Source organism: Rhipicephalus microplus, chromosome X, assembly GCF_043290135.1.
Source record: "Rhipicephalus microplus isolate Deutch F79 chromosome X, USDA_Rmic, whole genome shotgun sequence".
NCBI lineage: Eukaryota > Metazoa > Arthropoda > Arachnida > Ixodida > Ixodidae > Rhipicephalus > Rhipicephalus microplus.
The window spans coordinates 271,106,752-271,130,506 of NC_134710.1; the positions used below are offsets into that span (position 1 = coordinate 271,106,752).

The 23,755-nt window shown below is 42.1% G+C and overlaps 3 long non-coding RNA genes across 4 annotated transcripts; 2 read left to right on the top strand and 1 right to left on the bottom strand.

Moving 5' to 3' along the window:
• The first annotated feature begins 701 nt into the window (after positions 1-701).
• On the top strand, positions 702-7,895 carry LOC119162407 (uncharacterized). Its single transcript, XR_005108594.2, has 2 exons — positions 702-1,145; positions 7,446-7,895. It is a non-coding gene; the product is annotated as an uncharacterized LOC119162407 (long non-coding RNA).
• A 3,650-nt stretch (positions 7,896-11,545) lies between these two features.
• Positions 11,546-18,926, top strand: LOC142776117 (uncharacterized). The gene is made up of 2 exons (XR_012887318.1): positions 11,546-12,094; positions 18,505-18,926. It is a non-coding gene; the product is annotated as an uncharacterized LOC142776117 (long non-coding RNA).
• LOC142776116 (uncharacterized) lies at positions 14,890-22,455 on the bottom strand. 2 transcript variants are annotated; one of them, XR_012887316.1, is made up of 3 exons: positions 22,316-22,455; positions 18,577-18,903; positions 14,890-15,650 (listed from the first exon to the last, which is right to left on the bottom strand). It is a non-coding gene; the product is annotated as an uncharacterized LOC142776116 (long non-coding RNA). The 2 variants fall into 2 exon arrangements; XR_012887317.1 differs by having other exon boundaries at positions 21,820-22,455.
• Between the last annotated feature and the right edge of the window lie 1,300 nt (positions 22,456-23,755).

A 23,755-nucleotide genomic window follows, 5' to 3' on the forward strand; every position in this document is an offset into this window, starting at 1 on the left:
GAACACCTACCAGTACACTATCATTAGGGACCATACTACTACGTTCGACGATTGTTCGATGTGACGCATTTCAAGACTAACGTGAAAAGGATTTTTTTTCTTTGCTCGAAACAAATCCAACAAAAAAATCTTGTTTCCAAGTAATGAATTCTTTTTATGCAAGTACTAAAGCTGAGTCGTGGCAGAATAAATAGATAATTAGTTACACACTTATTTAATTTAACTACTAGAAATAACACAGAACGTTTTTCTACATTTCCTTACTTGAAATGTATTACTGAGTGCATTGAAATTATGCCACGCAAATTTGACGCGTTTCAGACCGCGCATCATAATTCGTGACTGAAAGTTACGTATTTTATTAACATTAGCGAATCGAAACTTTTCGTCAAAACACAATGAAGAGTAAAATGTCAATGTTAGCAGATTTTTGTGTTTAACATTGTTGCCTAAATTTAGCGTCGTTTTTCATTTAAAAAACACATAAAAACAAAAAGTTGATGTTGGCAGATTTTAGTGTTTAACAGCGTTGCCTGGTTTTTGTTTCTTCTCATAATTCTCTAAGTATTTCACAACTTATTTAAATAATTACACATTGCGAATAAATACCTTGTTGTAACTTTTGTTATTTTGGTCATCAAATGCATATCAAATTTTATACCAAAAACACTTTCATGCCGAGTGTGACGCTGCGCTGCTCAGCAACATTTATGCTGGCTGTTCGCGCCGACGTAGATATTAATTTCCCCGCAATGTACCTCACTTAGGACAGAACTTTTCATTACGTAAATACAGATTGTAAATGCAAAAACCAAACTTAAACGTACCTAATCGAGCAGTTTTTCTCAACCGTTTGCATTCTTACCCTAGTTGTTGGTTCTTTGCGTAGCGCCTGAACATGTTTAAAAACGTGGGCGTGCGCGGTGTCCCGCGCGGACGATACCAGAGTTGCAAGATTGTGACTACCAAGGCTTCACGTGTCCCACGCGCCTGCGAGCGGCCGGTTCGTCATCGGCTCCCCAGGAACACAAGCGTTTTGAGGGGCAAGCAAAACTCCACGATCAATAGGTGAACGAGAACAAAACGCTCCGTTCACCTGGGGGCAGCAGACGCGGCCCTGGGATAGGTTTTCTGCAGTCGCACCAGTAAGCTTCCTCGATTGCCTGCTCTTCTGATCCACACTTTAGTGGCCGTGAAAACGTTTCAACATATATGTCTTCATGTACGAGCGGCAGATGTCAGCCGTGCTAGTCGCGTAACGATTTAGATGGTGGGATTTTGCGTTGACCGAAGGTTATGAGGTCAAGTTGGTCTTTTCTCGAGTATATTACAGAGCTTAACAAAGATCGGTTAGTGACACCTTGCACATTATTGATAAAGTTAACCGGGGGCCGCAAAGTACTAGCCGCTGATTGATTTCTTGGGTTTAACGTCCCAAAACCACGATCAACGCCGGTTTTTTAGGCGTTACCACGATATGATTGAGAGACGCCGTAGTGGAGGGCTCCGGAAATTTCGACGACCTGGGGTTCTTGAACGTGTACCCAAATCTGAGCACACGGGCGTACAACATTTTCGCCTCCATCGGAAATGCAGCCGGGATTCGATCTCGCGACTCGCGGGTCAGCAGCCGAGTACCTTAGCCACTAGAACACCACGGCGGAGCAAAAAGTACTAGCCGCTGCACGAATGCGTGTATTCTCATTCGACACCTTTAGAGTCCGTGAACAGATCGGCAAGGTTCTGTTTGGCGTTGCATAAGTAGTTGCCAGACTTGGAGGGTCAGTGTTGTCAGAATGCCGCCAGATTTGGCAAAGAAACTTGCCCCTGTAGTTGTGGCTTCTCCGTGAAAATTTGGTGTCGTCCGCGGTGCATTTTGCAAGTGCATGAGCGAAGCTGGCCGTTTTAATTACGGAATGAACCGCGCCTTGCAGACGTTGGGACGCGTTTTCTTGGTGTGTGCTGCTGTGCAATTAAGGGGCCGTTTTAATTCACGGAATGAACCGCGCCTTGCGGACATTGGGGCGCGTTCTCTTGCTGTGTGCGCTGCTATGGAATTAAAGAGATCGTGTCTCAGTATTAGGGACGACGGGGAAAACTGAATAGAGTCACAGCAGGCGCTGCCCCCTCCCCCCCCCCCCCCCCTTTTTTTTTTTCCCCAGCTGATCGTGCCGCGTCGACCGCGTGCCACGACGGGTACTACGCTTCCCCTAGCTGTGTCAGCACAAGACATATCGTTCGGACTCGTGCACATGTGGCGGATAAACGTCCCAAGGCTGGCTAATCGGGGTACGTCGGATATGCCTGGAAGGCTGCTTTATCGACGCAGGCAATTGGAGCGAATTAAGCGCGACTTGCGCGTACCTGTAAAATAGGACCCGCCGACGAGCCGCCGTCGTTTGCATTACCCCACTTACAATAAGCACAAACGACCAAAATTCCAAATAATGAATGCTTATGTAGGGTTCTATTTACAGGAACGCGCGAGTCGCGCTTAATTCGCTCCAACTGCGTCGATGAAGCAGCCTTCCAGACGTATATTGCTGCAGCATATCCGACGTACCCCGATTAGCCAGCCTTGGGACGTTTATTCGTCACATGTGCACGAGTCCGAACGATATGTCTTGTGCTGACCACGACCTGCGATATAGAAGTTTATATAGAGGGTCGTGGCGCTGACACAGCTAGGGGAAGCGTAGCGTCCCCGTCGTGGCACGCGGTCGACGCGGCACGATCAGCTGTGAAAAAAAAAAAAAAAAGAGAGAGGGAGTGCAGCGCACGGCAAAGTTCTGTTTAGCGTTGCATAAGTTGTTGCCAGACTAGAAGGGTCAGTGTTTTCAGACTGCCGCCAGATTTGGCAGAGAAATTTGTCTTTGTAGTTGTGGCTTCTCCGTGAGAATTTGGATATGAGCTTAGGTCGTTTCCAAAATGCACGAATAACCAAAAAGGGTGTAATGCAGAAGAATTATGCTCAAGTAAGCTGCTCATTGAATGTAAAAAGAAATGATACCGATATTGATACCCTATATATCCATGTGTTTCAAACATGCAATGACGGGGCATAATTGGTGGTCCCCATATATGTAAAAGCCCCCCCCCCCCCTTCCCCATAGTTTCATACAATAATACCTATATGGGAATCTGGCACTAGTGTCTACGTGGGCTCCTCCAGCGGCCCGTGTACCCCCATGGGAATTATGGGAAGTACATGCTTCGAATCTGCTTAGGATGGGTTACGTTCTTGAGAGTCACAATGCTTGTTTGTGGAGTATAAAACAAAGTGACAAGAAATCACATTCAATCAAAACTTGTTTCATTCCTTTGTGTGTAAACTTCATCGCAAAACGTTTCTGTAACCATGAGGTAGAAGTGAAACCTGCGAGATAGAAGTGAAACCTGCGAGGCAGTAAATGCAGGAGAACGATCCTCAGGTCACGTAGCCATAAACTCATGTGATCAAAGTGATAGCTCATCTAATTACTTCTTCACCTACGAGCAGAGAGTGTGTCTAGGGATGGTTTAGGTAAACCACAGAACTTGCGGAACAGGTACAATCGCGTGGTGTGTTATGGGTGTGTGTGAGAAGCATGAATGGGTGGACGTGTGTCCACAGCTTCCGAGCTAGTAAAGTTGCATTAATTCATTACCACATAAACCGTGGCAGGCCGTTTCAACCACACGTCCTCATTAGCACTGAAACCGACTCGTGGGAAAAAAATACAGGCAAGTGAGGTGTGAAAACACAATCTGAAGTGCTAATTGTTGAGAAAGCGCCTATGAGCCAAATGCACTGGCAACAGCTACGTTGAGGCATTTTAACTGGACTCTTTATTAACGTGTGTCATGTGTGCTGACTTTACGTAGTTTCCGTGAATGGTTTGAGAAGTGTTTTGCATTTTTTTCTCTTCTTGTATTGCATGCAGCTACACACATTCTAAGTGTCCCGTAGAAATGCTTGTACACAAGAGGAGTAGCTTGGGCTTGTTCGTGTACATACATAACGCAAGCAGAATAGCTCACACCGAGGCAGGGACGGTGTAAGCAAGTTGACACGAGAGCATGTGGTGGCACGTAGCAGGTGTTTTGCTTGCACCGTCGCTGTCTCAGTGTGTGCTATTCCGCTTGCTTGTGCTAGGTCTAAGTTTTTGGCAGATGCAGACATGTGCGATATATGTATTTTGCAGACGTGTGTACTAGTAGCGCTGTGCAATAGAAAATGTCTAAGGTAGTGCTTCTGACGATGCACAGACATAACAAGTGCTTTATGACCAGTTTACTGTGAAGGATTTCATACGTTACGCTTTGCTGCCAATACAGTTTAACCGGTCGTTTACTGAGAAGCTTTATGTGGACACTTAATTAAATGTTTACAATGAGCAACGCTGTAAATCCAAAGCATACAGTAAATATGTCACTTGAGTTGGTACAATCAGCGAGTGCAATGCTTCCAAGCAGTAAACAATACATGTGGAATGTCGGTAGTATAATTTCACAATCCCGCTCTCTTTCACAGTGTAAGAATTAATAGAGCATGAGGTAAAAAAAAGTCTTGATAATTATAAAGCTAATGGTGCAAAGTATGGGCTGATTTTGGGCTAATGCTGGTCGACGTGCCATAAGATTCCTCAAACTTTCATAATTAATGTTAGCTTTGCAACACTGATTGGCCTTTTCTATGCTGAGAGTTATAAAAATTTGAAAAACTAATGGTGCAAAGAATGGGTTGATTTTGAGCTAATGCTGGTCAGCATGCCATAAAATTCTTTCATAATCAATGTTGGCCTTGCAACTCATCTTGGCTTTTTTGTGTTGAGATGCCCCAATGAACCAAATGTACTGGCAACAGCTAATTGATTTGTGGGGTTTAACGTCTCAAAATCACCATTTGATTATGAGAGACGCCGTAGTGGAGGGCTCCGGAAATTTTGACCACTTGGAGTTCTTTAACGTGCACCCAAATCTGAGTACACGCGCCTACAACATTTCCGCCTCCATCGGAAATGCAGCCGCCACAGCCGGGATTCGATCCCGCAACCTGCGGGTCAGCAGCCGAATACCTTAGCCACTAGACCACCGTGGCGGGGCACTGGCAACAGCTAGGTTGAGGCATTTTCATTGGTCTCTCTATTGATGCGTGCCAGCAGTGTCATGTGTGCTGAATACAGCAACAGCTAATTTTTGCAAACTTGAGGTGTGTGTATTCTCCTGTTGCTGTTTTTGTTGCAATCTGAGATACAGATGCTTATTGTGCTGGTAAGTGCACATGTTGAGCAGTGTATGAATTGCACAGGTGGTGAAATGAACCTCAAAGCTCAGACCAACTAGTGCATATGTGTGTTAGGCTCCAGCCAACAAGGCCACTCTTGCTTAGAATCATGGACGTCCGGATAAAGGTTCCAGGTGGAAGGGTGCATGCAGCCTTCCTGAAATTTTATATATATATTTTTTTATAAAGTAGCTAAACTACACAGCTTTATTAGTGCACTCAGGTCCTGGCCTTCTTGATTTCTATTCAATTTCGCACTGTCGACTAATCTTGCCTATCATGTGTCTGCAGTGAAAGAAAAGCTGCAGTGCTGGATGCCCCTCCCCTTGTGGATGCACCACCCTAATTAAGTTCTGCAGATGCCCCTGTTTAGAATGGAAGAAAGTTGAGTTAATTGGTAGGTATTTATTATAAAAGAAAGTGGGGGGCAGAAAAGGATGAGACGTCACAAGTGGTGTTTGTGTAGGGTAGTTCTTTCACTGTGTCCGTGTTTGCATGCCAACCGCCATTAGTAGAGCACTCTGGCTTCTTTTTCATTGATTGTAGCCTTCCCTCTGTCAAGAAATTTGCATATATATATATATATATGTTAGCAGTGCTTTGTAATGTAATTAATTTAATGCAGTGTGATCAAACTACTGTTAGAGTGGTTCAACTTCCTGTTATATACACATGAAGATAATATATATTTTCACAGATGAGGCTAATGAATAAAGTGGCATTTTAACCAGTTACATGGTGCTCAACAGTATCTACTCAAGGCTTAGCTCAAAGGATAGGTCTCAAAAGTAATGTAAACTAGTTGATTAAAAAAGATATGTTCATCATATCATATAACAAAAAGGTCATCTTGTGCCAATACATGGGCTCCAGCGAGATTTCCAGGCATCGAAGGCATCATGGTAGGCCTCCTACAGAACGTCCATAAGGGCCTTGGTGCAAGCCTTTGATTTTATCAACTGTCCCAAAATTATGCCCTTTCATTAGAGTTTTCCAGGTTGAAATAATAGAAGAGAGGGTGAAGTCATGCCAGAACTGTCGAATGGCTTGTGAACCTTTGGCACCTTTGAATCGATTGGGAAGCGGGTGACGACATGAGTGGTGCGGGCCAGAACGTTTTTGTTTCCGATGGTTGTTGATGGCTGTCCACCGTGGGCTCATTGCTGAGCTTTTTGTGTTCCTAAAAAGGCCTTGTGCCACTGGTGCACTTGATGCTCTAACATTTATCACTAAATGCTGTATTTATTGCTGGACATGTTTACACTTTCGACTTGCCTAGTTTTACACTACTTTGTCAATCCTTTTTTCCACTGAAAGGATTACCTATTTTTGATGCTCATCTTTTCTCCAAATGAGTGCTTCATTGTGGTTTGCTTGGGAAATGAAAAAGCGTTTCAGGTAAAAGTCTGCACTCATTCTCTATATGCTAGCAGACAACAGTGTGACCAAGACTGCTGTGGTGGAGCAGTGCTTATAATGCTTAACTACTGACCCGAAGGTTGCGTGCTCAATCCTGGCCGCAGTGGTTGCGTTTCGGTGGCAGCAAAATGGTAGAGGTCTCTGTACTGTGCGATGTCGGTGCACGTTAAAGAATCAAGATGGCCGAAATTTCCGGAGCCCTCCTCTACGGCTTCTATCTTGGTCACATCACGGTTTAGAAACGTAAAACTGCAGTTATGTATGTCAACAGGTTCTGTGTGTTGTGAGGTATAGACAGACACTTTACAACATAATCACTGACATTACTTTTAAAACAATCCCTGTATAACAACTATCATCATGGTTATAATGGTAGCTCATCATACAACGGCCCCTAACCCTAAACCACCTCCGATATTTATTTTAGCATTTTAGGTGAACACGTACATCTTCAGAATGTTGTCGTCATCAACAGTGCCAAGCATGGCAGTGCTGTTAGCCCTAGGCGCACCGCCTAAACTAAACAGTCCTGTGCTTTTCTTTGTAACCAGCAACTTTATTGAGTAAAAGAGTGCTTACAGTAATGTCATGGTATGCAAGATAAGTGAAGTTCTCAGTTTTATTTGGTAATTATAGTATCATAGATCAATAATTTAAGGACACAGTAGAGTAAAAGTGTTAAAAATTGAAATTTGTTTTTCTGTTTGTTTGGAATAAGATATTCTCTAACAATATTCAGTGCCCCACTTATTTTGTGCAGTTTGATTCAGCCATAAGGATCAGGTTTTCGAGACCAACTGACGGACAGCCAAGCCCCTTTATCTCAGACCATGCACAACCAGAGCTTTCTGCCTCACGTAAACATTTGAAAATCGAAATCGGTAGTTTATCTGAGCTTAGCAGGTTTATATGAAAGTATTCTGACTACCTGAAGGCACAAGGTGGAGTCTTTTTTAACATGTGTGGCCTTTACAGAGTTCACTTGCTTTGTGTGTGCGAGACGGACATGGGGACAGGGTTTTGTGCATTTATTTTTAGTTTAGTTGCGCCTTTCTTGAATTGGTTGTGGTAGTATTTTTTTGTTCCTAAATCAATAAAATTGTTTAGAAAGTGCAGTATGATCAGAAATCGATACGCTTCAGCTACTAACAGATATGAGACAGGGAGCACTTGTGTAAGTACTTCAGCAAATAAAGTTTGTCATCCCTCATTCTGTGTTGTTGCAAGGACAAAATGTTACCTGTAGTGACATTTAAATGCTTACATTTATGTGGATCTTCTACAAACCATGATTATGGGAAATTGTGTCTGCACAGCATGTGGAGGAAGTGTGGGCCTTCTAAAGAACACAATGGATAATGTTCCTTGGAATGGAAACTCTCAAAACTGCCACCTTTGAAGTCGTTGTAATTTTTAAAAAGGCATGCATGGCTTGAGTGCACTTTTTCTATGCTGTTAGGCATGTCACTGAGGGTCAATGCTGCGCTATGGTTCGGCGAGAGTGGCAGAATTTGGCCAACAGAGACACACAAGATATGACAAAATGAGCCAGTAAAGTAAGAGAACAGAAAAAGTGAAAAGCTGATTTGTGTGATGACAATATCATACTTTTCCATTAATTAAATTTGTTTTGAGCAATACATCTTCGTTTTGAGCAATACATAAAATAAACTTGTTTTTCAGCTTCAACTTACGATATACTTCAATCCACTTTTTGTTACATATGTGCTTTTATTAAAACAAGTTTTGAAGGCGGAAAGCTGCTTTTTAACAAGAATAAATGAAACATGAATACGAAGCTATTGAACTAGAATGATGCACATATATGGAATGGTTCTAATTTTTCTGGCAGTTTTATTTTTAAAAATAATGAGAAAAACTACTCATTTTGCTAAATATTGAAAAGATGTCAAGTGTTCAAATACAGTCATAATTATAGTTCAATTGCAAGAAGACACCGTGGAATAAAATGAAACAAACCCAAACTCTTTCTAGTAGTTACTGAGAAAGTAGGTCCTAAAAAAGCCTTAAATATACATGGGAGCTATGGGGCCTACATGGTGCCATAAAAAGCACGAAAAAATTGCCTGTTGCTAGTGAAGGCTGAACCTACCTGGTATGTATGACCATTGTGACCATTATGTATGACCATTGTCCAGTCTTCTGCTTTTTTTTTTTTTAAGATTTGTATCAAATATGTCCTGTACTCCTAGAACTGTTCTATAACATTGCTCAAGGCCATTTTTGCAAATATAGATTGTCCATCCAATAAAAAATAACGCTAATAACACTAAGTGTTCTCAAAATATGCTAAGCGGAGACATATTTGAATGAGCCGAAACTGCTATTGTGAAAACTTAAGGCAAATCCTTGATGACATTCTCTGGAGCCTATGTAAGGGACACTGTGAGAAACAATTTTCCTCACATTAGTAAATTACTCTGTCACAATAAATAAATCGCCAAGCTTGCCAGAAGAAGACTCTTGGTACGCTAGAAAATTCACACAGAAAGTGTGGGTGGCAATGCCACTTTCAAGTACCTGTGCCACGATGTCATATATTTTGTTGTCGCCTACTAGAGCCTACATAGTTCCTAATTGGTAAATATGAAGTACATTGTCCTCTGTTGGGGCCAGGCATTTAGCACACCCAATTTTGATAAATTTTAATGAACAATTCTGGCCGAAATACAAAAACATTTTGAAATTCATGACATCACATGCGGGGATTTTTGCACAACATTTAAAAATGAAACTCTCCTTGATTTTCTCTTCTGTTAATGGGCTTATAGCAGTGAAATTAGTGATAGTAAAGTTTTTAGAGCACGATTTATGAATCTAAGCTGATTTTTGTCTTGCATTAGTACTCTTTTAAAAACAGACTGGAAAATAATTTGTATCCTTACTGTCAAGCCAAGCATAGCGACATTATCTTGCCTTTGACAAGCTATTTAACGAATATATTGCACAGATTCTTGCAGGTAACCTTTCATGTAATGATTTTATTTTGGCCGCCACTTGAGTGCTCATTTGTATTTTGTTTTGCTCTATATTTTTTGTACAATGCTGGTTTTGTGGTGCAAAATTAACTAAGGCTATGCTATGCCAGACACATGGTGAAAGAAAGATTAAAAAAGAAACTATGGCAAAACTGCTCATGAAATTCTCAGTTCATAGTTCATCATGGATTTATTCATGACATCTTACACATGATGTAGCACATCTTGATGGAACTATATAATAGGCCTGTTTCCTTAGAAATAATTGTGTGCATGCACTGATTTTTTCGCAAGTGAATTTTAATCAAAAGAATTGAGAGGACAAGTACGTTCACTGCAGTAATCTGTGAAGATTTTTTTGGGTGGGGGGGCAGTCAAACATTTGTTACATTTTCTTACACACAAAAACAATACAATAATTTCATACGTCATAAACATATTTCAAGGGCAAGATATTTGCGCACAGGATGTATCTATGTGCAAGTACATTTACGACAAGACTTATTCCACTGTGCAACAAAATAAAAGGGCATGGAAAGCACTCACAAATCATTTTGAACTTTCACCCATCAAGTTGTCATTCTTGAGAAGTCTAATAAAGATGAATTCGTGAGCAGGATTCTAGTGTCGGTTCTTCTCGATGCTCATGTCGAGGCTGCAGAATAAAATCGCAGTGGCAGCCGTGGTACAGTCAAAATAAAAATCCAAAATTACCAGTTTTTTTGCATTACACTGCATGTTAAAAATTCTTGGGTGAATCTGGAGGCCCCCGCTAGGACATCCCTCATAATCAGATTGTGGTATTTGCAAGTAAAACTGAATAGAAAGGACATTCCAATCTAGAGCTGTTCACGCTAGATCAACATGGTTGTCCTTTCAAAAAGCAGTGACAATATGCAGTGAACAAAATGTGAGTGTACCTCATTCCTTTTATACATCGCATTCTCTTGTGAGCTGCTTTAATATCTTAATATATTTAATAGGTAAGTACTGGGTAACTACCTGCAAGTTCAAAAAATGTCAACTCTGCTATAGTGACTGTCACCAGCCAGTCATCATTAAGGTTATATAGTCTACTCATCTGATTACTACTTTGTTGAGACTTTTTGAATTGAACTCTTAGGTGCACATTCACCTTGGCTTGTGCTTCTAAAGGCTGGCATGATTACTCTAAAACTTCATCACCCATACAGAAAATAATATTGTGACATAAAAGTGAAACAATGAGGTTTGAGACACAGAACTAGCTCAAGATGTGTCCCAACAAGTGATGATAATCATGTATAGATGATGAACAAGTGCCTGATAAATACTCGTATTATGCACAGTTAAATAATAAAAAGAATGCACAACGCAATAGATTTTTGTAGCATGCCTCAAGCCACACAAGTATAGTCTTTCGTTGAGGCCGGCTGTATTACTCTAGAACATTGACCATTAAAACATATTCATTATAAACAATAAAGAAAACAAGTATAATGCATTAAAGATAGAACAGTTGCCTGTAGATGCACTTTGCACGGCCAAAACAGAAAATAAAAATGAAAGAATTAGTGAAAATATATAGAACCATTGCACTGTGTGAAGGTGGTGACCCTGGAGTAGATGGATGTGAAGTCTTCTTTGGAAATTGGTGCGCTACAGTGGATCAGTGGCTAAGGTGCTCGGCTGCTGATGCGAAGGTCACGAGTTCGATTCCGGCTGTGGCGGTCGCATTTCGGTAAAGGCAAAGTAGTAGATACTTATGTACTATGTGATCTCAGTGCACGTTAATGAACTCCAGATGATAAAAATTTCCCTAGTCCTTCATGACGGCATCTCTCATATTGTGATTTTGGGACGTAAAACCCCATATATTCTTTGGGAATTGTCCAAGGAATGCGTAAAAGCATAGTGTTCTGTTGTAAGTTTTAACCTTCGCTCAGAACAATGTTTCAAGACAGCACTGGCAGAGCATCTTCATTGTGGCGGTAGCACTTGGTGCGTGTGGTCTTGCAGTTATAATGCTCATCTGCCAAGCCGAAGGTAGCAGGATCGAATCTCGACCATTATGGCCGCAGTTTTAATGGAGGCAGAAATGCTTGAGGCCTGTGTACCTAGATATAGTTGCACGTTAAAGCTAGTTGAATTTTCAGGAGCCCTCTATTATCTACTTCATCCTTCATAATCGTATTGTGCTTTCGGAATGTTAAATCTCTGCAATTATTACAGAACCTGATGCTTGAAATACATCTTTTTTTTTCACTAGCACAAATGCCATGAATAAGAAGTGGACACATGGCCGCACACGCGTTTTTTTTCTTGCATGAGTGATCCAAAGACGAATTACGTGCTCAGCTCATGCACTGTGCCTGGGGGTGCTTGGGGTCTTTTGTAGAGGCAGAGGGATGCCACGAAATAAATTGTTCAGGTGAGCCATTTGCACTTTTATTGTCAAAAAAATCATTAGAATAAAAAAAAAAACTGAAAAGGGGTCTTGCATAGTTGGTACATACAAGTTTCTAAAGTTCTTGGGAAAAAATAAAAGGCACTCGCCTTGTCCGAAAAAAAAAACACACACACACACATGTTGATGTTTCGAGGACACTACAGGTCCCTTGTTCACAATGAAGAGCATACAGGAGGGCGTGACTATAGAATGGGTGGCGCAGAATGCGCATATATATATCTCTGGGACGTTACCCTGTGTCCGGTTAATTGCATTTTTCGTCGTTTGAATGTGCGATGATTCTAAAAGTAGCTGTGTCGATAGGCACTTCTCTGTTGCAATTATGCTCGCAGAATCTCAACCGATGATGTGGTTACTGCTCAAATGATGATCCGCCAAGACGTTCGAGCTTGCATTGCCTTTCTTGACATGGTTCTGGTTCTGCTGGATTCTTCTTTTAAAATTTCCAGTTTCACCTACGTAGGATGCGTCACAATCTTTGCATGGTATCTTGTAGATAACCCCTTGGAAATCTTGAGCTTTCCAGGCGGTCTTTCACGCGTGCGAGTTTCTGCTTTAGCTTGGTGGTCAGCACATGTGTGATTTTTACACCATGTGTGCCATACACTTTTGCGAGCGCCTCACTGACGTTTGCGCGTAGGGTACAGCAACACGTTTTCGCCTGTCAGCTTCACAAACCTCTTCAGGGCAAGCAACTGAAGACCGCAATGGTTGAGTCCTCAGGAGCTGTGAGGGGTAGCCATTGCTGCAGAGGTCTTTCTTTACCACAGCTAGCTCTCGCTTGCGCAGACCAGGCTCAGAGCAGATGCACATTGCGCGAGAAAAAAGAGCTGCGGCAACTGAGCGTTTTTGCCCTATAGGATGCGCAGAGTCAAACCTTAGGTATCTACCCATGTGGGTCGACTTTGTATACACACTGGTTATAAGCTTTGGCTGACCGTCTTACAAAAACGTTGAGGAAGGCAATTATTCTTTTATTTTTTGTTCTATGGTTCAAGGGCGATGTTTGCACAGGCCAGAAAGCACAGAAACAAAAGCCTTCATTGCTGTTCCGAACTGCTGCTTGTAAAATTGTGTGTTGAACGAAAAATGTTATCCATGCAGAATTCCAGCACCCAGCATAGGTTCTCAGTCTCAAGGGGCATACATAAAAGCAGAGATGGATCAGTGCCAAGTAGGTTCTTGCAACACCGGTCTGCGCAATCGACGGGTATGCATGTGAAGTACTGTGTGTCAATAGATTCTCAAGCAAAAATTCTCCCAGAGTTGTGCCCCGCCGCGGTGGTCTAGTGGCTAAGGTACTCTGCTACTGACCCGAGGTCGCAGGATCGAATCCTGGCTGCAGCGGCTGCATTTTCAATGGAGGCGAAAATACTGTAGGCCCATGTGCTTTGATTTGGGTGCACGTTGAAGAACCCCAGGTGGTCAAAATTTCTGGAGCCCTCCTCTAGGGTGTCTCTCATGATCATATGGTGGTTTTGGGACCTTAAATCCCACATATAAATCTATAAATCACCCAGAGTTGTCTCCATGTTTCACATAAGAGAGTATAAGATTTGACGGTACTTCTTAATTTTCGCCACAGGCTAACGTGAAGGTTGTTTAATGAGTTTGTGGTCTGCAATAATCATGGTTGTTCCCTGTGTGTATGATTAACATTTCTTCTTCTTGATCTTGGGACAGAAGCCGCCGCTTGATGGCGTCTTGCTGCAGCACAGTGGGAGGATGACCAAGTGAAGGTTTTCGTTTGCTGCATTTTGGTGCTACATATCTCGGTTGCTTTTCAGTGTTCTTGTTGGTGGGCACTAAATCAGATCTTCTTTCTCGGGGCTATTCTGGATTTGCAAGCTTATGCTTTGGAGCATATTTATGCAGGTCTTCTTGCATGCTTTCTAGCTCTTTTGATGTAACTGAAGGAGCTTTTTCGATAGTCCTTGAAAAGTGGCTTCTGCCTGGACTTTAAATGACTCGAGTTTTTTGGCTCTTGATTTTTCGCTCGAATGCTGCTTTGTGCCCTGTATTATTATCTGAGCACTCTTCATAAGGCAACTGTGGTCATCAATCATTGGGCAGCTTTCACCCTCACTGCTCTGAGGGAACGCTACACAGCTGGCTGAATTTTGCTGCGACTTGCGAGACTGCAGCTCCACTGAAACGACTGCATGAGTGTGCTTGCACATGTGCGCATGCATTACATGATCAAGACATGTGCATGCGTACATGTGATGGCAAGCTTCGCATTGCTTGTAGTGGAGCTCACAGCCAGTGCAAATCACTTCTGTCCGCTCTACAGCGTAGTGGGAGCCAGTCTTGCTTTCTGATTCCACTTTCCACTGACCATGTCTAACTTTTACTATGTTTGATGGCAGAATTTCAAGTCCTGCTTTGTACTTCTTGAAAAGTGCAGTTTTTCGATGGTCTCCTTTGCCTTTCACAAGTGCAATCGCCCTACTGAATAATTTGTCTGCTTTGAAGCTAAATAATACTAGTAGTAGCCTGTCAAGCCGCTGGTTTACCTTGCCAGCAAAGTAAGAATATTTCAAACTCTTGTGCATAGACTCTATGTGATTGTTCGTAGTCAGCCCAACATTGCTCTGGTAGCAGTAAGCCCATTGGTGTGCTCTTATAGCATAGGTCTTTGCAAAATATTTCATGAACTTCTCAAGTTGCTCCAGCTCTTTGGGAGTGAGGCTATCTGTTTCTCGCTCTTTTGATCCAAGGTTTAGAAATGCCTGCAGCATCTGTTCAAACTCTGCCACATTTGTGCATTTCACCAGAGTATCTAACATGTCTTTCACGGTGCTTCTGCACTCTTTGTTGGTAATTGAATTTATGTGTGTGTTCTAATTACGCAACACATGCCAGGCACATAGCAGCCGCTTCGGCAAAGGCCCCATCACTTGCTCCCATGCATTCCCATAGACTGGAGCATCATCTGACATAAATATCTGGCACTGCATGACACCAACCTTTTTTTTGAATGGCTTCAAAAAATGTTGCCATAGTTTCTGTGTTCACCCTCTTAGATATGAGGTAAGCACATGGGATTCCAGATCCATCTTCAGCTATGGTGAGCAGGGTTGTTAATTGGAAATTATATCTGTTTGTTCCATGTGTGGAATCAATGCACAGTTTTTGTGTGCCTAGCTTGCGCAGGAGTTGCATCTGTGGGAAGGTCATTAAAGCAAGCTCAAAGTTTCTGTCATTCTCTCTTGGGTCACCCACCTTCTTGTAGTAAAGAAGAGGGCAGTGTCTGTCTTTCTGACTGGCTTCATCGAAGTCTACTAAGTCACTATTTGCCTCCTTTGCCCCATTATTTTCAGTCATTTCAGCTATCCACATTTCAACACTTATAGAGTCATCCGGATGTCGCTGCTCTTGTTTTGTAATCTTGAATTTTTCGCTGATGTCCCAGAGGTCCTCTCTTCTGACTAGATTCATCCGGTCACTGTTTGCAGATGAGAATTCCTGGGTTTTCTGCAGAATGATTTCGGGGGTACTCTTTGTCCAAGTTTTCCTGTGAATTTGAAAAAAGTTTGAATAACCTCATGAGAAACCATGTGTGCTTCAAATTTATTTGGATTTAGCCATATGTGCTTTATGAAGGGTCATTGCAAAATGAAAGTAATGATGAAAGCAGACATGCCAGGCATTTAAAATGATTCCATCTATAAAATGTTTTAAACATGCATATTATTGCACGTGAGATAACTGCAAGTTGTTATACAGGTTTGAACATTCATGCTAAGATATTTTGATTATTTGGAATGTGAAAGCAATAAAATCTTGTTTTATTAAAATGAAAAATAACTTTTGTTCTATCCAAATGGCCACTTTAATTGTAACTATAGTAATTTCTTTTGCCCTCTAGGTCAAATTTTCCTAAATGCAAGGCAGACAGACAGGCAGACACAGAACCTAATTGTCCTAAATGCAAGTGACTTTTTTTTTTTGTTTACATAAGCTCAAAGAAGTTCAGGCATTATTTTCTTCTGTGTCTGTTGGAATATTTTGAAAGCAGGCAAATGCTTGTAGTGATGTTTCCTGCCATTAGTGTACTAGTAGTTAAATGAAGTTTAGCCACCACATGATGAACTGGTATTTGGTACAAAATATTTTTCTTTCCACATTCTACATTCGCTATAAATGAATAACTGAAAATTGCAATTAAGAAATCTATACTTTTGGCTGTGCATCGCAAATATCAGCATAAACAATCATGATATAAGGCAATAGAAACTGCAAATAGTGTGTGCATAGTGCCCACAAGCCAAGTTCTGCTAAAGCAGCTTGCTCCTTGTGCTCATGGCAGTATTCCCAACATGACCTTATTTCTTTCTTTTTGCTGGACTTCACAGATTGTCACATGACACTCAGTCCTAGTTCCTTTTTCTTATCCTCCATGATAAACATACAGTTCATAAAAACATTTTCGTTGAGCTATCATAGATCATGCAATCATAGATCATGCAAGGTCAAGGCAAGCTTTTGACCATATGCGGGGCCATTTAAAACATTTGAGGGAGGCCAGCTGAAGAGGTTTCTGATATTGTAAAATATTAAAAAAAAAACGAATAAATATAAAATAAAATAAAATCAAAACCTCTGGACTACCTTTGTACCTTCTGCAAAGGCAACTGTAAAGTTACATGGAGTTTATTTTTAAAGAGAAACTAAGAGATGTTGACTTTGGCTAAATCAATAGACAAATGTTCAGCACCTTCAACAATCAAGGTCATTGAAAACAGTGCTCTGATAAGTGAGAAAGTAAGGTGAACATAAGCTAAAAATGAGACCTTACCAGTAAATTTCACCACCATGCACAATGTGCTACGCTATCCTTGTTCAAATAGTCATTGGTACTCAACCACTGATAGTCAATGGAGGAGCTGCTTTCTCATCAGCTAGGAGCATATCACTTGTGGCGCACTTTAAAAAGTCACTACTTCCACAATGGTACGTGGTGCAGACTAGATGGTACTTCGAGTGTGTTAATATGGTTCTCCTTTTGGTCTCGAAGACATTTCTACTAATTTCAGGAGGTGCAACACAATTTTTTCTGTAAATACTGCTTGGCTGAATTTCAAGCGTATGCCTTGTCAGTGAAAACAATGAGATAGCCTTGGAGAGTCTCTATGCACTCTCATGCCCTTTTCCTTCCGACACATTGGTACTCTTAAAATACTTTCAATAGTCCATTGATGCTATTTTCCGATGTCATGATTCTCTGTGGGCTAAATCAAATGCTTGCTACTAACCAACAGAGGAACACTATGACTCTGTGCCATTGTGTCTTGATTGGAAACACCGAGTGTGTGCATACCACCTTTTTTGCAGAGCCTCGTGGCTGGAGTGGTTCCAAGATGGGCGGCCTAGTTACCAGTCCAACCTTGGGCACTCTCCCAATTCCTACACTTAGTTGAGCCGTTAATGTCCCACCTATGTTAACTGAGTGGACCGGTTTGTCACACTTCTCTAAAAGGGCATGCTAGCTTCTATTTGACTGGTTGCAACAATTTTCAGGACTGACAACACACACATCAATTGTGTGTGTGTAGTGATTTTTATTGTAGCACACACTCCAATTCCTAAAGCAGCATTATTGCTGTCTACTTTAGGTGCAGCTAATTACTCCTATTATAAGGTCACCTTAGCCAATGTATATCTGTCGCAGGTCCCCTTCACGTGGGCTAGGCATAATTGCACAGCAGCTAGCTGTGCAGCAAATACCAAGTTTATCTTTGCATTAAATGCTTGAAACAATCTAAAAGTAAACAGCCTCCTTGAATTAAAAAATAATTTTCGTGGCCATTAATTTTTTAATTTGACTGCCCGAGAACAGCAGTACAGATGCGTACCACTTTTCATGCCCGGCTATAAAGACAGTGGTATGTACCACTTCTTTCTCAGGATCTATTCTGCTGAGTTTCTTGAGAATAATGTAAAACATTTTCTTAAGTCATTCTAGATGTGGTTCTGCAGATTTTAAGAAAAAACTTAACTTGAAGGTAGAGCCTCACAAAGGGTTAATCAAGCATTGTTGTTTGTACTTTGAAATGACTGCACCTCTCCAAACACACTTTTAGCTTCTACTTTTGTCACCAAAGGCTTTTCAAAGCATTTCTGGTATATCAGGTACTGTTTTCCTCCAACTGTTTCATTTATGCTGTTTAAAAAATTTCAAACCAGTGAATGCTTTGTTTATTCAGTGGCTGTAGCCTTTTAATTAGCAGTGATTAGAGTGATGCAGCTAGAAGCATTGTGCTACTGAATTTTTCTATTGTTTACTGCCTCAACTCTCATTGTGTTCCACTCAGGTTTAGGCACTGCTTGCTTTCAGTGTGTTTTTGATCATGCTTCATAATATGCAGTGAAATGGGCAAGCCACCTCCCCATCTCATCCTCCGGGCCACCCTAAATTATGAAGAAAAATGGTGCATTACCTGCAAGCACTGTAGTTCGAGCAATGGAGAGTCTCTGGTGTGAGACATCCATCAAATGGCCGTAGCGCTGCCTCTGAAATTCTGCGAAGACTTGGTTGCCTTTTTCTGTAACATCAAGTGTTGCAAAACAATGCTTGTCTATCTTGCAGCTGCCATGCTGTTTCTTTTGCCGTTGACATTTTTCTGTTGGAACTTCTGCATACATCCCTGAACGATGACATCGGAGGTAGTGCTTAAAGACTCCGGGTGACTTTTCTTTCTTTCCTGTGGAGGCAACAAAATGGCTGCAAGTTTCTCTTTCCATTTTATCCTTCCAGGATAGGAACTCTGAAAATAAAAGGTTAAAGAAATATCATGTTATTGTGCCTTCAATTTCATCTTGCAGGTTTCTTTGCTAAATGATTACAAGCTTTGTCTGTTCAAATGTACAATGCTTGCTGTCCGCGATCAGCAGTTTCGTTTTTTTATTTAAAATAAAAAATAAATGAAGTAGTTGTTGTCACCGTGACTTGGCGACGGCTACCCCTTTCCACTTGATTTACAAATAAAGAATTAAAACAAAATACTAGGTATATATACATATATACAGTGCCATGTAGGTGAGTCCAAAAGTTTGCATTTGGGCAGGACAAACATGTAGCTTCTACGCTCACTTTTAACATAGTCTGCTCAGTAGTAATCACAAATGCTTGTCTTTAAGGAAAAACAAAACGTTGCAGCACCCTCATTGCTTTGTGATTTGTTCTAGATGGTTACGGGCTTAGTATATTTTTCAATGTAAATGTTCCCTGCGAATCTAGTGTATGGAATTCCTGTTCGAGTCGCCGTTGGTGTGTGTCGTGTTTCGAACAGCCGAGCAATATGCGTTAGATATTGTCGTAGCCGCACAATTATGCTGACAATGTTGCACGCTGAATCCGAAGTATAAAGTGCTTTGTGTAAGCAGTTCCGAGTTTCGGGCGATGTACGAGAGGGTCGATACACCTTGGGAGATGAGGATTTAATTGGCCCTCAAGATTGGCGTCAACAGCATATAGGATCGATTCCTTTGTTTTGTTTGTGAACGAGGTAGACAAGCAGAGTTCACGTTTCACTGTTCTTAAAATTCTGTTTACTTAACACTGAGATACAGGAATGAGATGCCCCGCTGTGGTGCTCTAGTGGCTAAGGTACTCTGCTGCTGACCCGCAGGTCGCGGGATCGAATCCCGGCTGCAGCCGCTGCATTTCGGATAAAGGCATAAATTTTGTAGGCCCATGTGCTCAGATATGTGTGCACGTTAAAGAACCCCAGATGGCCGAAATTTCTGGAGCCCTCCACTACGACATCTCTCATAATTATTCGGTGGTTTGGGGACGTTGAACTCCACATATCAATCAAGGAATGAGGCGAGTTTGCATATGATGAGCAGTTTTTGCCAACTCGGCTACCATTTCATTGCCCTTGATTCTGCAGTGACTGGGGACCCACGGATATGCCACTCCATGATTCGACTTCGTAGCTTTTGAAAGCTCTTTTAATATCACGTATACTGTATGCACATCAATACGTCTTGAAAGTGGCAATTTTCACACATGCAAGTGCCGCCAGACAGTCTGTAATTATGACCCACTTTTTTGGCATCGCTGATATAATGAAGCTTATGGCTAACAAAATTGCTATAAGCTCCGGTGTTGTTGAAGAGGAGAGATGCATATGCTTCACGTAACTCCGGAATGATAAATGCTGATGTCGCAGTCTTTTTGGCGATGGGGCTGTTGGTGTACACGTGATGTGATTTCAACTGCTGCGTGGCAATGATTGACACTTCATGCTTGCTGCGAACTCCTTCTATTGACGTTTCAATAGTTGGAAGCTCAAGCAGCCATGGCGGGTGATTTAGATCTTTTGCCAATGTGTTGACACAGGAAGTCGTGAAATGTAGTGTTGGTACACATTGTATATCTGCACTCCGGCGCAGTTCTCAATATTTGATATGAGTGGATGTGAAGGGTGTTGCGTGTTTAGGTGGAAGAGGTTCCGACAGGTCTCCACATTTCGAATTGGTATAAAGTTGGGTTCTCGTGCCTCTGCCTGTCAGAGAACTTGATGTTGCCTGTGAAACTCCCAGACATATGCGTAAGCTTCGTACTTGTAACAGCTGAAGTCGGCGTAGATGTGTCCGAGAGATGTTGTGGAGAACTGGCGTGGAGTAGGCAGTCTTCAGTCAGATGACTGCACAATGGACGTGTAGTAGAAATGCAGGTGTACCGCCCCATTTTGTTCCAGCTATGCGACGAATAACATTTATGGTAGAGTTCACTTGATTTGCTAGATCAGCAACATGCAGACTCCATCTGAGTTGGTGGTCTAAGGTAACACCAAGGAAGCACTCTCAATTCTCTTATGTTTCTAAATTTAATACGTTCTCAGGCAAGCGGTACGATAGCCACCATCCGCTTCCCCTGCCATGAGTGATAGCAGTTTCGTTATATGTTTGAAGCAAATATAGTGGATAGAAAATCGCTGCTATTTTTCGTCCACTTTAATTCCTTTCAATTTAAGAGACAATTATTGTACTCTGGTTAAAAAAACAAATAATGCCCCGTATGCATTCCTTGGCTAATTCGTTTCTTTAATTATGCAAAACAGTGGTGGCAAGGGGCTAGATACGATTGTTCTTGAACACCCTTATTTTAAGTGGTTAGGAGGTTGGACAAGAATGATTGCTGTTTACAATTTTATATAATTGAGAAACATTCACTCCAGTCAGAACGATTTTGAGCTTCATCGATTTACACCTCCCGGACGCCGGCGCCGCATTCGTTTTTCTCGCGGACCAACTGGAAGCTCCGCCCACTGGTCCGGGATCACTCGGATGCATGTTCGTTTTTCGCGTGCCTGGCGGCCCGGGACCGCCCGAACAATTTCTTTCGGGCAGCTGGCAGATGACAGCGCGGTGCGCATGCTGCGCGGCCATCTTAAGTTAGACACGGGAAATTTTCGATGCGTTCTTGCTCTCTCTTTAGTTTTGTCCGCTTCTCGCATGTTTCTGGATTTCGCATTGTTAGCCCACCCAGTTCTTGCCATCGGTGTTCTGAGCCACGTTGAGCATGTGCGTATTCCCGAAGGTCGGGTAAACACGCGTTATACTCGCTAAGAGAAACAGCGGTGGAACGACCGCGCCGGTCTACGATGCGCACGCGCTCGAGTATTTCACTTACAGTAAGTTGCATCACAACAGAAATAGGTATAATTCACTACCTAACTGCTGTTTAGGTTGCAAATGAGTCAGCGTTGTGGGCTGTGTTTCAGTTATGGAGGGAGCAGACGGCATAGCCAGGCATAGCAGACGCCACAGCGGGTCAGTCAGCATCAAGCGCGCAGATGGCCCGAGGCCGCCCGGGACTTTTAGATCACGTGCATGTGACGTAACCACAAGTGAGTCGAGGCGTCCGCGGGCCGTCCACGAGTGATCCGGGACTTGGTAAATAAATCGATGAAGCTCTTTGTGTCATGTAGTGCGATCAATATTGCGTGCCAGCTTGCATCGAATTTTCATGGGATTAGGTCCGGACGTCCGGGCCACCCTGTCAATTTTTTAACGTGCTCCGTCAAAACAGTACCTATCAGGGTGTAAATGCGGTTTACATGGCAACTACGTATGTGGAAATAGAAGTTATGGCGAGTAACGGAAAAGTGTCGGTCCAGCTAAAACTCCTAGCAAGCTCACCAAGCCCCTTCTTATTTAAATATGTACGCAGCAATGTTCATAAAGGCACCATTCTTTGGTGCGCAGCGCTTGGCAGAATCAGTGCGTCATTATTAAAAAAAAAAAAAAAACTTAATCATGTTTGCGCTTAAGGTCCCTAGATGAAACAAGTTTCTAAGGTAGCGACACCTTTTTGATGGATAGATGGATGAATGGATATGGCTGTACCCTTTAGATCGAGCGGTGGCCAGCGCCACCAAGCCGCAATACCTAATGAACCAAAAGCTATATTTATTTTTTTTTCCTTAAAAAAGGGTTTGAGGATTCGTACTTTGCAGTGAAGAGTTTAATTTTCACTCGTGTCTTGACTTTAGCCACCAATCAGATAACCTCCTTCTAGTTAAGTCTACCCGCTTAAAGTTTATTTTGCCCTCCCGGTCCCTAAACCCCAGTGCTTTGAAAAATTCTCCGCCATCATCCTGAACTATAGGGTGAAGCCCTTTACAGAACATTATCAAGTGTTCGGCAGTTTCTTCTTCCTCTCTACACGCACTGCATACTGTGTCTACCCCTTCGTATTTGGCCCGATATGTCTTGGTTCGCAGTACTCCCGTTCTGGCCTCAAACAGTAGAGAACTACCCCGAGTATTATCATAGATCCTTTCCTTGGCAATTTCCTGCTTAAACGTTCGATAGATCTCTAGTGCGGACTTCTTAATCATGCCCATTCTCCACATGTCAGTCTCCGTTTCCTTCACTTTCTTCTTAACCGAAGTATTTACCAGTCAATTTCATGGTTCGCTTCCTCCATTTTGTATGGACATTCTTCATGTACAAGTAGCTGAAAACCTTCCTAGCCCAACGCTCCTCCCCAATTTCTCTAAATCGCTTCTCAAATTTTATCTTGCTGCTAGCTTCCCTGCCTTCAAATGATGTTCATCCCATATCACCTTGTACTCCCTGATTTGGTGTATTCCCGTGAGCTCCTAAAGCAAGCCTACCTACTCCACGTTGCTTAATTTCTAATCTTGCTTGAACTTCTGATCTCATGCACAAGACCGCATTGCCGAACGTCAGCACAGGAACCATGACCCCTTTCCATATTCCTCTCACAACATCATACCTATTGTAATTCCACAGTGCCCTATTTTTCATGACTGCTGCATTCCTGTTACCTTTAGTCGTCACGTATATTTCGTTAGTCGTCACGTATATTTCGTGTTCCCTCAGATACTCGGTCCCATAGCTTATCCATACGCCCAGATATTTGTATTTATCTGTTATCTCTAGCGTGACCTCCTGTATTCTAAGCTCACTACCTTCGTTGTCATTGAAAATCATGACTGCTGATTTTTCCTTACTGAATCTAAAATCTAACCTATCTCCCTCATTACCACAGATGCCCATCAATCTCTGCGAATCTTCCTTGTTGTTGGCCATTAGCACTATATCATCTGCGTACATTAATGCTGGTAGTGCCTGACCAAT